Here is a 10,102-nt window from a genome sequence, read left to right as displayed (position 1 = left end):
TCAACTGGAAAAAAAATAGTATTCAGTAGTAGCTGATGCCGTGTAGAATTAGGACGGGACGGTCTGTATTTTTTCTGTCCTAATGATAGTTGCTCTAAAATATTATAATAATCTATTTTTTAAGTTTATAATAATTAAAACTCAATCAATCATATGTTAATATCACATCGTTTTACGTAAAAAACTTAATTTTCATTTTCATTTTCATTTTTATTAGAAGATTCAAACACCACCTAAATGCTGCTTAGCTAATATTAATGTTTTGAGCATTGCTCCGGTCCAGCATTTCATACCTCCAGCAGGTACTTTTGTACCGTGAGGTACCGATCTAAATCTGACCGTTCATCCATCGAGGGTAGGATAGGGAACGAACCAAACCACGCCCGCGAGGCTGTGACGCTCCTGACCTTCTGTGGTGCCATGCGCCGAATTCATCCCCTCCGGCGGCTGCGACAGTAGCAGCAATTAGATAGGTCCGATATCATCCCCTAATCTATGTGTCCTTCCGCCGATTTCAGGGGCACCTGTGCGTCGCCGTCGCACTGAAGCAGGCGGTGTGCTGTGTTCCCAACTCCAATCTCGTTCCCCACTTCCAATCCCCCTCAAATCCATCCCCAACCCCGTTTCAGCACCTCAGTGCGACAGTTGCAGTATGCCACGCGCGGGCGCCGCTGCCACCAGTATGCCACGGGCGCCGCCACCATAGTGCAATTCATGCGGAGCTTATCGCCTGCCATGACAGCTTCACGGTGCTCAAGCTGTCGTACTAGGATGACAAGGAGGACGGCAACGTGCCATGTGCGTGTGTCCTCCTGAACGCCCGCGGCGACGGCATTCCTACACTGGTCGACAGGATCGTCTCCGATGAGGGCTTCTTGCTCCGCCATCTGCTGAGTGAGCACGTGCCTATCGGGCAATTCCGTGTCCGCAAGTTCAGGCTTATATAACTGGCAGCTTGTGAAAATACGATCATAGAGGATATTTTGTAAGTTCAGGCTTCAGAGATGTTAACTGTTTGTGAAGCTTCTGCTTTTATGAATAAAATGAGCATTCCGGCTCTCTAGCAAGTTTGATGGTTTGCAATTTTAAATGTTCAGAGGACTTATGAAAAGTTCAGAACATTGTTAACCTGTGTTGTGTATTACTCTCCACAGCCAGTGAAGATGTAAGAATATCACTAGCAAAAATCTGAAATACATCTCCTTTCTTAACAAGGGCCCTTCTTATATTATATATATATATATATATATATATATATATATATATATATATATATATATATATATATATATATATATATATATATATATATATAATCAGAATCTGAAATACATCTCCTTTCTCGTGTAACAGACATCCTTGGCTGCTAAATTCAGAATCAAGAGATATGTAGAAGCTTATGTGGATAAGAGATCATCATCCAGAGCTTATGTGGTTAAGGGATAATCATTCAGAGGTTACATGTTATCAAAATACATGATGTTACATACTGACAGGGCTATGCCTGAGATAAACATACAAAAGTAAACTATTACTCTCCACATGGAAACATCCTTTGATTTTGATCCTCTAGGTTCAGTTACACCACACTTGATTCCTCGCATGGCTTCCCTTTTCCACTTAAAAGATGTAAAGGTGAAATAAAACCTCTCATTGCTTACACCATAACAGGTGGTCTGAAATAGAACTTCATTGCTTATAGGTCAGAAATAAAACTTCCCATTGCTTGGAGGTCAGAAATATAACCCAGAAATTCGTGGCGCAGGATCTAACCAATTATTCCTGCCAACCTAGATTAGACCACATTGTTTACACCATAGGATTATCACTCTACTAGCATCAAAATTAATTATTCTATAAACATAGTGCTTGATATCCACACATAAGCCCATGGCACCCTGAGGTCACCACCGCGCTGAGCTCATCGCCATGGCCACCTCTTCGTTGTGGCGTTGAGGTCGTCGTCGTCGGGCAGATCTAGCCTGACGGCAAGAAGGAGGAGTTGAGTTAGGATGGGCCAGGATGGTGGCGGCAGGTTGCAGCAAGCAGGCCAAGGTGTCTAGCTAGCTCAGATGGCCGGCGAGCTTGGCCGCGCCTTCGCCATGGAGGGCAGATGTAGAGGAGGCGCCTCAAGGGGATCGGGAGAAATGGCTTGCCAGCATCGGGGAGGAGCGGCATGGACTCGGGGTGAACGGACCATGAGAAAACCCAATTTTTCCCTTCCACTTTAACGCGTGCAGATGAAGGGGAAGGTACCACCGAAGGGATTTTGGTACCTGGCAGTACTAAGCATTGTCATCCGTTGGATCTAGCGCGATGGATGGTTTAGATTGTAGGTACCGAGAGGTAAAAAAACTCCAATGTTTTACATCACAAGTTGATTTCTCCTGTAAGTGGGTTCCTCTTCATCCTCCCCGTGTGCTCAATTTGTCGAGGATCTGTGGAATGCTTGCTTGTTCCTAGGCTAGCTTTGCAGTAATGGAGTGGAGCAAATTAAGTTCAATATTTGGGTATAATATTTTCATTTGTTGGGAGGATATATAGCAAGGATCTGTTAATGATAATCTGGTTAGATGTGCACGGTCTGTATCTCAAGTGCTAAGCAAATCTACTGAATTTTGGTGTAGATGAACTATCACAGTTTGTGTTTTGTACTATTTAATTTTTGTTTCGAAATGACTTAACCTGCAGTGCAAAGTTAGGATAAACAAAGCAAAGCCTGTGACGGGAGGACACCACTATGACTTCTATTGTTTACTGTGTAATCCAGATCGTTGTCCGGTTTGATTATTTCTTTTTTTGGTTCAGGTACTGGGGCTTCTAATATATCATATGCCTAAAGCAAATGAAATCTAGAAAATCATGGTTCTTCAGTTTGCTGTAGATACCATCTTCTACGATCATTTATGCTTCTTAAATGCGACCTTAATATTGTATTTTTGAATATTGAATGTAAAAATAAGTTGTTCAGGCTGAAACACTTAGAATCTTGATTCTTCATGCGATTACAATAAGTTTTTTTTAACCTTATGGATTATCTATATTGTTTTCTAAAAAGATAGAGATGCCCCTATCCATTAAACATTTAATTGTTATTTATGTGATTTCCTTTCGTGGTAATATAAGATTACTAAACCATGATGTGGATATTACATTCCAATTAACAAGTACATGATGTAAAATTGGAGGTGGTTATCATCTCTACTATATAACTTGCTCTAAGTTGTAATATATAGTTGTGCGTGTGTGATGATGGTGTTGGTGGGTTAGACGGCAGAGATTGACCATGTCCACCCTTTTTAAGCCTTCGATACTCTTTTAGATCTATTTTTTATTTTCCATTTTTTTGGCATAGTGGTTTTTGTTACGAATTATTATATTTTATTATATATTTCTAATAATGTGTACTCTTAAAAATGTGTGTTGCACATGTACTCTTACTAGTCATTGTAAAGATGCAACAACGATAAAATAGGAAGCCGCTGCCAGACCTCCCCTCCGCCGCCTCCTCACAAAGTAGCCGGCACCGACCGAGAGCTCTCTTGCAGCCGCACGTTGCTGCACATTGGCCACGCATTGCACCACTGCCCATCGTGTCCAAATCACCTCAGCCCATGATTTATCACCTCAGCTCAAGAAATCATGGATCGATCTCTTCCTTTTTCTTTGGTAATACCGATTTTGTTTAGGGTGACTGAAATCCGATTAATCAACAAATCAATTCTCCTCTTGGGCTTGAAATCCGATTCATCAACAAATCAATTATCATCAACATGGTTTCTTTCCTGCTCATCAACTCTGGCTTCAACTCAGGTAGCGGGGGCGGAGCAGAAAGCGAGGAGGAGGTTTCAAGTAGTAGGGATCTGTTGGACAAAGGGTCACGACCGTTGGATTGATAGACAATAACAAAGGCTTAAAAAGGCTGAAACACTTAGAATCTTGATTCTTCATGCGATTACAATAAGTTTTTTTTAACCTTATGGATTATCTATATTGTTTTCTAAAAAGATAGAGATGCCCCTATCCATTAAACATTTAATTGTTATTTATGTGATTTCCTTTCGTGGTAATATAAGATTACTAAACCATGATGTGGATATTACATTCCAATTAACAAGTACATGATGTAAAATTGGAGGTGGTTATCATCTCTACTATATAACTTGCTCTAAGTTGTAATATATAGTTGTGCGTGTGTGATGATGGTGTTGGTGGGTTAGACGGCAGAGATTGACCATGTCCACCCTTTTTAAGCCTTCGATACTCTTTTAGATCTATTTTTTATTTTCCATTTTTTTGGCATAGTGGTTTTTGTTACGAATTATTATATTTTATTATATATTTCTAATAATGTGTACTCTTAAAAATGTGTGTTGCACATGTACTCTTACTAGTCATTGTAAAGATGCAACAACGATAAAATAGGAAGCCGCTGCCAGACCTCCCCTCCGCCGCCTCCTCACAAAGTAGCCGGCACCGACCGAGAGCTCTCTTGCAGCCGCACGTTGCTGCACATTGGCCACGCATTGCACCACTGCCCATCGTGTCCAAATCACCTCAGCCCATGATTTATCACCTCAGCTCAAGAAATCATGGATCGATCTCTTCCTTTTTCTTTGGTAATACCGATTTTGTTTAGGGTGACTGAAATCCGATTAATCAACAAATCAATTCTCCTCTTGGGCTTGAAATCCGATTCATCAACAAATCAATTATCATCAACATGGTTTCTTTCCTGCTCATCAACTCTGGCTTCAACTCAGGTAGCGGGGGCGGAGCAGAAAGCGAGGAGGAGGTTTCAAGTAGTAGGGATCTGTTGGACAAAGGGTCACGACCGTTGGATTGATAGACAATAACAACACTACCAGTTTTTTTAAGTAGGTAAAGATAAAGATAAATAAGAAAAAAAGTTAAAATAGGAAGCTTAGTGGCTTGGGTTGTGCGGCAAGTTAGATTAGATTTCTTATTTTCTATTTTCATGCAATCGGACTCGGGCACTATTGGCATCGGGTGGTATGCTCCCATGTGATACACGGTATGCCAGGTGAGACGAAAAAAATACTACGAATATTTCAAGTCAAATGAAACGACAGAAACACTACGAATTTTTTAAGTAGGTAAAGAAAAGATATATGATGTTAATTTTCTGAACCATTCGTTTTATTCAAAGATTTTTTTCAAATATAAAAAGATCTAAGTCATGCTTAAAAGAACATTTAAACATAAACAATAAAATAAATGATAATTACATAAATTTTTTAATAAGATGAATAGTCAAACATATAGAAAAAACCAACGGTGTTATATATTAAAAACGGAGGGAGTATATTTTAGAGCACATTACCGTGGTTGCATTTTTTATAGGGTGGTAAGCGCTGAGTAGGGTGTATGTGCCGCAATGGCTTCTCTGTCAGGTTCTTTGTTTACCGGGACGACAGGTGAGGGAGATGGCAACAGCGGTGACCATGGCCCCTCCTGAATGGATCTGTCCATCGAGCTCACGGAGGGCGTCCTTCTCTCTCAGGGATGCAAGCGGGACAGGCTAGCGTTTTTTTTTCGGATTTGCTAAAATGATGTCGCCATATTTTATGGCTGATTACAGTCGAATTTCTGACCGTCAGATGTTGTTCGGTCTACTCAGGTCCTTAGCATCTCTCGGCTGTCATTACACGATTAATTAAAACTTAACATGCTTCATTAGTTTAAGCTTTTTATGGTTCTACTCATATGTATCTGTATAGTATATAAATATATATAATCTACAATGCAAAATATAGACATTGTATTGCACTTACATTGTAATTACATTGAACTTACATATGTAATTTAGAGACTTATATATGTAATTTTGAAACTTACATTGTAAATACACTAAAATTACATATGTAATTTAGAAAATTACAATGTAAATACATGGTGACTATTTTTTGGTAAAAAATATTGCGTCATAAATATAGCTACTCCCTTTTTTTTGCCCGTTTATTTTACTTCTAGTTTATTTTTATTTCTAAATGTTATACTACCATGTAAAAAATGAGCTAGCAAATAAAATTTTATGCGGGTAGTGCCTACTCTGTGCTCCGCGCGCACGCTTCACCTCGACCTCTATAGCAAGGGGATAGGGAGGAGAAAAAAACAAACAGAGTGGAGAGGAGGGGATGACAGATGGATCTCATCGTATGTTTTGGATGAATGATTTACTTATTGGTCCCACTTTATTTTTAATTAATTTTTACTAACTATAATGTCACTTAAGCATCATATACACTCTATGTAACATAGATGAAAACTATGTTAACCTGTCACATATGCGACGTGTGGGATGAAACCGTCGTTCAAACAACTTACGAGGCATAATAAGTCGGTTTTAATAGTTTTGGAAGCCTCTATATGTTATTTTTTTAATTGGGAACTTAGCCCATCAAATAGGGAACTTAGCTCTCAAATAACCCAATCTAAACGAACCCTATGAGAATAACCCAATCTGAACGAATCCTATGAGCATCTTCGAAGACTAGACCGGCAAATCCTGGAGAGATTGACGAAGTCACCACTGGCGCCTCGCTGTCGACGGGTACGTCACCTACCACTAGAAGCACAACGCCGATAAATCCTGAAAAATTCGCGCCTCGCTGCCGACGGCTGCGACGCCGACGGGATACGAGCCCGACGCCGCTCCCGCCATTAATTGGCACGTACGCTGGGGCTCGATCGATCGCTAGCTTGGTTGGTGTGCGTGTGTTCGATCACTTGGAGGCGAAGAGCATCGCGTAGTGTCGCCTGTATATTTGTAGAGGAATTACTAATTAAGAAGAAGATTAGCCTCCTGCCTTAGGATTTACTAGTTCGTCTCCGTTTCGGATTAGTTGATCCGACGACCGATCGGACGAATCAGGTGGGAAATCGGAATAATTAAGACGGCGAACGAATTTTGCCAGTTTCGGGAAGTACGTACGTTGTGAGAGACTCCGAGAGGTTTATATTAATTAAGCTGCACTATGATTTCTAACCTATTTAATTCAGCACATGTACAATCTATTAACTTATTCTTTATCTATTATATCATAAAAATTGAAGATGATTTTATTGGATTTTTAATTTATATGGCTTATACTAATATTTATATATTATGATATTTATTTAACTCAATGTGGAAAGTATTTATGCTACATGTGACAAGGAATTATTGATGCGGAATTTAACTCGAGGAATTAATACTCAAAGTGCCAAGGACGGCTGTACTGGAATACACTAGAGGAATTAATAGAGATATACTCTACTGGAATTTATATATGTTTATGCCCGGGTACAGTACAGGGTGAAATGGCTGGGTTTGTTTACACGATTGGCTCGGTAAGCTGTTGACCCACATGATTATATTAGAATTAATCGCATATACAATGTAATCATGGCATATGACTCACACATGCGTGCTTGTAACTTGTAGATTCATTTAACTGAATTGTCTGATCGTGGCCGGTGACATGGTTCAGGAGTCTAACGGTGTACTGGAAACAAATATAGTGTATATCTAGAAGTGGAGTCTATAAATAGGTCCCTACCCTCTAGCCTCAATATGCATTGTGAGTGGCACCACGGAAAAGGCAAAGGGATAGAGGGTAGACCGGATAGACCCACCTAAACCTAATAGATTTTGTACTCAAAATCTCTCTTCGTCCATTGTCCCCCACAATTTGGATCATTTCTTATTTCTGTTATTTACCAGCGATGCAACTATACAGTTTAGATCCGTACAATACAAGATCGATCTTTTCTTACGCGCGGCAGGCAAAAGTTTGTTTCCTTTTTCTTCACAAAGGAAAATGCCAGTGATAAGAAACATGACAGTCAAAATAAAGGAAATTAAAATTTACCTTCAAAATTCTTGGCTATTTAACTTTTTTCTTGTTATTTTTATCTATTTTTTCTAGTATAAATCGATTGCTTTCCTTAGGTGCAACCTTTAAAAATTTAATCCCAAAAATTTTTCACCTCTGATACTTATACGTATCATCACTCAATAACTTGGCATGTATCATCATGGGTCCCTGCAAATAATATCATCGATGCACTGATGCCTGATAGGAATCATCACTGGTACCTATAGATAATACCTGGTAGGTATCATCACCAATACCTGATAGGTATCATTACCAATATCATCACCCACCAATATCTAGCAGGTATCAACACTCATGGATATCTAGTAAGTATCATTATCGGTACATGCAAGTATCATTGATTCATACAAGTATCATCAACGTATTGGAACCTAATAAATATCATCGCTGATACCTATTAGTTATCATCACAGGTACATGCAAGTATTATCATGGGTACCTGTAAAAAAAATCATCTATTTACTGGTAGGTATCATCACCAATACCTATATGTATCATCTGTCACCGACACTTGGCGGATATCATGACTCACTAATACATAGCAAGTATCAACATTCAATGATATCCAACAGATATCATCAGCAATACTTATGAGTATAATTGGTACCTACAAATATCATCAACGTGTTGGTACATGATAACTATCATTGCTGATACCTAGTTGGTGTCATCATGGTACATGCAGGTATCATAGCTGGTATTATTAGGTGGGTTTAATAATTATTTTCTTTACTAACATGGGAAGATTTTACCAGACTGACAAGGATCATGCTATATTTGTTTTATGTAACTCACCTAAAAAATAACTAGTTTTCTTGTATATTTGTATACTTGAGTCAGTTTGGCTAACTTTTGGAAAGGATAAGTGGTCATGTTGATGTGCAGCATGCACGACATTGTACATCTCACACGTGGGCCTAGCACAAACCAGATAGAAAGTTATAGCTAATGCGTGAGGCTCACCCTATATATCAAGCACTATGGTTTTATGCTCCCTGCCACCCTACCATGTTGAGTTTGCGGGAGGAGAAATAGGTCTGCATGTCACGCACATGGTATGGATGCGAGCATACTGTTCCATGATTTGGAATGAGATACCGATATCTAGCAGCCTCTTTACATTTACAACAATATAAAAAAAATTGTGTCCCGTAGGCCATAGCGCACAAGTCAATATATCACATGAGCCACAGATCAGCCTAATAGCCTATCAGCCAATCTTCGAAAAGGAAAAATAATTATCGATCCAGGGTGACCAGGGGCTCACAGATCACTGCATACGCTGTGGCCTGGGATATGTGTGCCTATAGGCCGACCCAATTGGTAGGCCCCATTAGATTGGAATGTGAGACATACAGGCCTTGCGGCCCAATAACAGTCTATCATGTGAATATGCTGTCAATTTTAGTTCGAAATGCTAGCCTACCAAAGGGAATTGGACCTTACTTCCGGGCTTTGAAACAAGGCCAAAAGGTAGAATCAACTAGGTGGATGGGATCTAGCCGGCCTTGACGTACTATTTTTGCCTTAATTTTTTTTTTTGTAAATTTCATAAGTTTTAGCCAAGTCCTCATCAGTTTCTTAGATGTATTTCCGAATAGGGTCCATTTCATAAATAAATCCTAGAGAAGGGAATGGAATTCACGCAACTAGAGGCCAGATCTATTTGTGGAGTAGTTTCATGTGTTGGTGTTGTAGAGAGAGAGAGTATGTGTGTGTGTGTTTCACCGATTTTCAATGAACAAAACTTTGCCTTATTTTTTCTTTCTTTCTTGATGTTAAAAGTTTTACCAAGAGGCAAACACCCTGTGAACTGTTTTCTATATGCTGCATGTGTTCGACTTTATTTTCATATTGAAATGTTCTCTATATTGGTTGAGGATAAACTAGTTTCTAACTTAGGCCCCGCTCATTTCTTTGTTTGGCAGTTGCAACTTCATTGTTTTCCATTAGCACACTATCCAAACTGTTTAGCAAAAACTTTTTATATCAAAGTTTTTTTTTGAAAAATCAAATAAACCCATTTTTAAGTTTATATTAATTAATACTCCATTAATCATGCGCTAATAGCTTGCCTCGTTTTGCATGCCACAAAATTTCCAAACCAAACCGAAGGTTTGAATGCACCCTTTAGGTCATTAGGTGCCAGACTGACATTATTATGTGCTCAGTGGCTTCAATCTTTGTTTGGTGTTTAAATC

The sequence above is a fragment of the Oryza sativa genome, chromosome 2 (assembly GCF_034140825.1).
Source record: "Oryza sativa Japonica Group chromosome 2, ASM3414082v1".
NCBI lineage: Eukaryota > Viridiplantae > Streptophyta > Magnoliopsida > Poales > Poaceae > Oryza > Oryza sativa.
This window is presented reverse-complemented; position numbering follows the sequence as displayed.